General features: G+C 51.0%; 1 non-coding gene across 1 annotated transcript; it reads left to right on the plus strand.

The window, feature by feature from the left end:
* The first annotated feature begins 5633 nt into the window (after positions 1–5633).
* On the plus strand, positions 5634–5706 carry TRNAF-GAA (transfer RNA phenylalanine (anticodon GAA)). Its single transcript has one exon. It is a non-coding gene; the product is annotated as a tRNA-Phe (tRNA).
* The last annotated feature ends 575 nt before the right edge of the window (positions 5707–6281 follow it).

Raw genomic sequence — 6281 nt, forward strand, 5'->3', positions numbered from 1 at the left:
CCAGCTCTCCCAGCTGCACTGCTTTTCATGATGAGGTTTCCCACAGTGAACACAGTGAGGCACAAACACGGTCACCACCCCACCATATTCCTGTAAAACGGAGTTGTGTTGAAACCAAGAAAAAATTGATTGTATTCAAATTAAAATGAATTTTGGGTCTTAGATGATTCTAAATAAGCTTTTTAACCACATGAGATACTGGTGGGATATTTCAAAATTATGAGGGATTCATCTGCATGTGGGGCATTGCCTTGCACAATATAGGATGTTCAGCACCCCTGGACTACCACCCACTAAAGGCCCAGAGCCCCCTCCCCAAACGAAAAGCCCCACAAAAATTTCCAACACACTCCCACTGTGGGGCAGAATGACCTCCTCGAGAACGTCACCTTCGATCTGTGTTTGCGTGCGTGCACCCTCAGTCGCTCAGTTGTGTCCAGCTCTTTGTGACCCCATGGCCTGTAGCCCACCAGGCTCCTCTGTCCACGGGATTCTCCAGGCAAGAATACTGGAGTGGGTTGTCATGGCCTCCTCCAGCGGATCTTCCCGACCCAGGGATCAAACCCAGGTCTCCTGCATTGCAGGCAGATTCTTTACCATGTGAGCCAGCTGGGAAGCTGCCCTGATATGTCTCTACTGACGTGGAAAGAAGTCCATAACGTGTATTTTTAGTGCAGTGGATGGTTAAGTAAAATTCTTAAGGATCAGCAACCACAACACAATTCCATTTTCAAAAAAAGAAGAAGCTGAAGAAAGAAAGACTCCATGAAAAACCAATGTGTGTGTGTGCAAGTGTGTGTGTGCATGGGTGTGCATATGCATGTCCACAGAGGAACCAACCTGAACATTCATAGACAGACATATTAACCAGCCTTGTCTCTGGCAATGCTGTTGTTGCAGGTAATTTGCATATTCTAATGTTGATTTTCCAGAATAGACTGATTTATTTAATAATGTTATGCAATCAGAAAAATTCAACCATTTCCATTTGGCAGACAGCTGCTAGCAGGCAGTTTTCTCAGCTCCAGCTCTGTGGGTGTTTGGGCTGGGGCGGGGGTGGCTCTTGGCTGTCCTGTGCGCTGTGAATGTCGGCGGCCTGGCCCTGACCCCCAGGCGTGCAGCACACATACCGCGGGCGTGGACGTGAACCTCGAGTGTCTTCAGACACTGGCGACTGGCCTGCAGGTGTCGTTCAGTCACTAAGTCGCGTCCGACTCTTTGCGACCCCACGGACTGCAGCATCCGACCTCCAGGGAGGCAAAAACCCACCCCTGGCTGAGAACCGTTGCTGCTGTCTGGGTTCTAACCACTGCTAAGCCATCCATAACCTGTGCAACTGGTGAATAGTCTCCACCCAGATTCCTTTGCTGTAGAATAGATGATGACACCTCACAGGGTTGCTTGAGGACTAAATTAGCAAACGTACAGTTGAATGACTGGCATAGTTACTGAAGCAGCATAAAATGCACGAGAATGTGGGCTTTCATCATCGAATAAAAAAGTCTACTTCTCAACATGGGATGTGGGGCGGTGCTGGAGACGTTACAGGTAGAGAAACACATTTGGTACAGGAAGGAGCTCGACCCCACAGGCCACTGTCCCCTCAAGGACTGGCCTCTCCCCAGGGGGTCCCAGAAGCCCCACTCAGGGCTGGCTTTCTCCTGGGACCTGGATGAAGTCTCAGCAGGCACCTGTGACCACGAGGGCAGCCTCCACCCCGTGATTACAATGTGTCTGGAGTACAAAATTCCAGATTTTGCTCGGTGATGTTCTGGCTCCCCAGCCTTGCTGGGAGAGGGGATCTGGGGGCTTCTCCCTGACTCACCTTGTCCCCCACTAGGGTTGGGGGGACCCTTCAGGGCTCCTTCTCAGTGGTGAGGGGGCAAAACCTTCAGCGGCTGGCACCCTGCCCTGCGCCCAAGTCCTCGGGCTGGGCAGACACTCAGACGCTTCCTTTTGGAGCGAGGTGGGCTTGGTCAGGTTCTCAGGGCCTCCCCTGCTGCAGATGCCACATCCTGGGACCTGCTTCTCCTTCTGCACCCGGGAGCTCTCCTCTGGGGTCGCCCGAGCCCCCAGAAGGTCCACATTTCATCTCCAGGAAGCAGCACCAGCACCCTGCTCCCTGTCCCGGGGGAACGCGTCCTCCATCCTGGGCCCTGCCGGGTGAGGAGCACAGAGCATCCCTCCGCCCCCTGACCCCAGGGTGCCCCTGGCTCCAGGTGAGGGGCTCACTCTGCCCCTTCCTGCCCCTTCAGTGGAGCTGACGGGGGAGGGCCGAGCAGATCACGGGCTCCAGCACCTCCTCCCAAGGCTGTTGTTGCCTTGGTCCCTTCAGTGCAGGCAGCAGAGGCTGCAGGACCCAGAGGTGTGGGGGTGTCGGGTGCCGGGGTCCAGCCCCGGTGGATCCAGGGAGATTCGAAGCTGGGGACGGAGTTGGCGTCCTTGGAAATAACTTATTTAATTACAGATAGAGAGGGATTAGAAAATTAGCAGAGAAAAAGAGGCTGAATAACTTGGTTTACGTGGAATACCAATCACCACCTACATAGGCTGCAGGCGTCTTCCCGTTCTCCCGAAGGAAAGGAGACACTGAGGCCCCCCCCGCCCCCCCACCCCGGCTCCCTGGTCCGATCTTAGAAGCCCAGGCAAAATTAGCAGGCTTGGTGGGTACCCATGCACCAGATGGGAATTTGGCCAGAAAATAGTAGGAGAGAAAAAGAGGCTGAATAATTGGTTCATGTGGGATGCCAATAAAATTCCAAGACAAGGAATTTGCACCATCTACATTGGGCCACCACTGGCGCCACTTGAATATCGGAAGGTGCCCCTCCTTGGGCTCCTTCTCGCGTGGGCTTGAAAGCCGGGACAAGTAAGTAGACATGGCAGACACCCACGCTCCAGATGGGAATTCAGCCAGAAAAACGGGGAGCAAGAAAGAACGACATGGGGGTATCAGTCTTTCCGGAAACTGATCCCATTTCTTTATTTTTGGGTTTGCTTATATACCTTTTGTTACACGTAGGGATGAATACAGAGTCACACGGGGGTCAGCAGTCCTGACCTTTATCAAAATCAGGTGCTTTACATAAAAAAAGATCTTAGGGGTTTTACATCATCTTCTGGCCATGAGGCCTGCTGACATTTTACAACCCTTTCTTTCTGATAACCAAAAACTTATTTTTTCCAAGGGTGTTTTTTCTTAAACCAGGCACCATCCTCCAAATAAAGTTGCATTCCTATAGGGTGAGGGTGTAGTGAGTTACAATCAAGAAAGGAATTTATTTAACCCAAGGTTAATATGATTAATCTTAAAGGTTAATACTTATGTCTCCTATATGCTTAAAGGTTAATACTTATTCCTCCTATATGCTAGTTATATTCATTATAAGGGCAGGGAATATGGAGATTTAGCAGCAAACATCAGCCCAACAAATGAAAACCCTTCACCAATGTTCCCCTTAAGATCTATTTAGTCTTAAGATAGTGATAAAGTTACATTTTTACATAGCAAGGACACAGTGATTTATAACAAAGTACAGTGATCTATTACAAAAGAGAAAATTCATTAACTCAAAAAGTCTAATATTGCTAACATCAAAAACTACTATATTTTCTTTTCTATATTCCAAATACATTGATTAATATATTCCCAGGTGCCTAAGGATATGGAGGCCTGGCGGCAATCATTGACTCAACAATGAGAAAAGCCCTATGCTAATTAAGACTCTCAAAATACTCCAAAACTCCCTGTGCTGTTTATGGTTGAGAGGTAGTAAACAATTATATGTGTAGTGGCAGGAGCGTGGATAATCCTGTCACACAAGCTAGTTTGCCAGCAGAGAGGTTTGACCTGAGACACCCTTGTCACACCCAGGGCAGGGAATTAGCAGCAATTATTGGCACAGCAAATGCAAAACCCTTCACCAATATAATTCCTAACCAACCCACTATACTAATAATTTCTAACTTCCCCAAAGAATTTGCCTTTAGTAAGTCTAAAACATCTCATGCCTCTCAGGTTGGGAGGCTGTAAACAATCACATGTGGCCGGCCTATACAGGACAAACCTATACAGGCGGGCTAGATAACCTTCAGAGGAGTCCGGAAGCTGAAACACTCTTGTCACGCCCAGGAATGGTTATTGACTTGGAGCTGCACATTTACTCCTTCTCCGAGAGAACCGGCGGGGAACAGCCCCCTGTAAAGTCAGAGGTGTAGGCGAGAGCACGAAACAGTACAGGAGATAGACTCTGGTTTGGGGGCAGATGCTCGGGAACAGGGGGTTTCCTGAGGCTTGATCATGCCTTTGCATGTGCCAGGCCTCCTTCCTCATGACCTTTGCCATGGGTGCAGTTCCTCACGCTGGCTCCCGGCAGTCGCGGCTGGTCTTGGAGGCTCAGCAGAGATGGAGTTTATGAGCACCCTCAGTGCCTCATCTCCTGTCTGTATTCACAGACAGCTTCTCTGTGGACCCAAGGCTCCAGCCCTATCCTCTGACCTCAGCAAGGCAGGCTGCAGGGAAGTGTGAAGTCCACCCGAGACAGGCTCCTTCCTCGGTGGGAGGGATTTCCCCAGAAACCAGGCTGCTGGGCGCAGCACCAGGAGCTGGCAGTGATGACTCGCGGCCACGAGGCTCCTTAGGAAGTCACGGTCAGTCTCCAGGTCCACACACTCAGCGCGAGCTGGGCCAGCCATGGGCTGTGAGAGGTGCGAAGCAAGGGGGCACGCTCTGGGTCATGGGTCCCGTGGGGCCTGAAGGGGGCCGCCTCGGCTTCCAGAGCTACTCGGCTGGTAGCCAGGGACCACTTACAGAGAAGGGGGCTCTGCCTTGAGCAGGGTAAGGTGGTCACGTGTTCTAGCTCAGGGAAGTGGGCGTGGTGGAGGCAGCTAGGATTCAGCGCTGGCCCTGGGCCAATCAGAGTGGAGGTTCTTGCATGGGGCCCCAACCAGCAGCACCCGCATAACCTCGCCTGGACACTCGTTGAAAATGCAGATATAGACCTGGACCTGGAACTGTGGCTGTGGGACCCCAAGCAAGGCGCCTCTTATAAGGCGGCTCTGATGCTGCAAGAGTCCTAAAGCACGAGCTAGAGGTACTTGGGGGGGCGTTTCCAGAGTCAGGAGCCCCCGGGGGGTCAGTCTGATGGAAGTCTTGGTCCTCATGTGGGGTCCAGCAGGGGGTGGGTAACAGGAGAGGGAGAAGCTGTGTCTCATTCACCAGGACCAGCTTCTCCTAGCACGCTCATGACCTCCAGGGAGAAAAGGAGGCTATGATAGAAATAGAAGAAGGTGTCCTTCTGGAACACAACAATGCAACTGCAGTACCTTCTGGAACTCAGCGAGGAAGCAGAAGATGGTGGTGAGAGCAAAGCAGGGAGGCAGGCCAGGTCCTGGCCGGGGCGGCGCAGCCCCTCCTGGGGACCCCGTCTCTCACTCATACATTCATTCACAAATATTAATTGGACACTGATTATGGGACACGTGTAATGTGCTTAGCCTGAGAAATCAGGACCCAGAGTCAGCCCCTGCACTTAGGAATAAGCGTGGATGAAGAGAGGGTGATGCGCAGACAGATGACGTGCCCCCAGATCCTCACTGCATCACAGCCCCGTTCGCGCACCTGGATGAGAGGAGCCGAAACAGCTCAGCTGGGAGAGCGTTAGACTGAAGGTCTAAAGGTCCCTGGTTCAATCCCGGGTTTCGTCAGACTGAGCGTTTTAATTTACATCCAGGAGAAGGAGCGGTTCTAGCGACCTCCTTGATCTCCGTTTGCACGCTTGAAACTCCGCGAAAATTACATCTTTGGGCTTCCCTGGTAGCTTATCACTAAAGAGTCCGCCTGCCAGTACAGAGGATGTGGGTTCCATCCCTGGGTCAGGAAGTTCCCCTGGAGAAGGAAATGGCAACCCATTCCGGTATTCTTGCCTGAGAAATCCCATGGACAGAGGAGCCTGGCGTTAGTGACTGAAACAACAACAGCAACCTGGATAAGAATCCCGAGCTGTCACTAAAGGACTAAATTACTCTCCTCTCTTTTACTAACAAGATGGGAAAACATGAAACAGAGACATATCAAAAATGGCGAAAGCGGTATATTTGAGACCTTACTCTCTCATCACCACTGTATGTCTTCCAATCTCTTCTCAGATGATAATTTCTTTGAACTTGACGGTGAAAAATTAAACAGAAAGTGGAATGTCTTGTTTTAGGTGTCACTGTTTGGATTGTACCAGTCATTCCATTTTCCATGGGGAAAATAACTAACCTCCTCTTCATGGTCC

This window comes from Budorcas taxicolor, chromosome 11 (genome assembly GCF_023091745.1).
Source record: "Budorcas taxicolor isolate Tak-1 chromosome 11, Takin1.1, whole genome shotgun sequence".
In the NCBI taxonomy this organism is placed as follows: Eukaryota; Metazoa; Chordata; class Mammalia; order Artiodactyla; family Bovidae; genus Budorcas; species Budorcas taxicolor.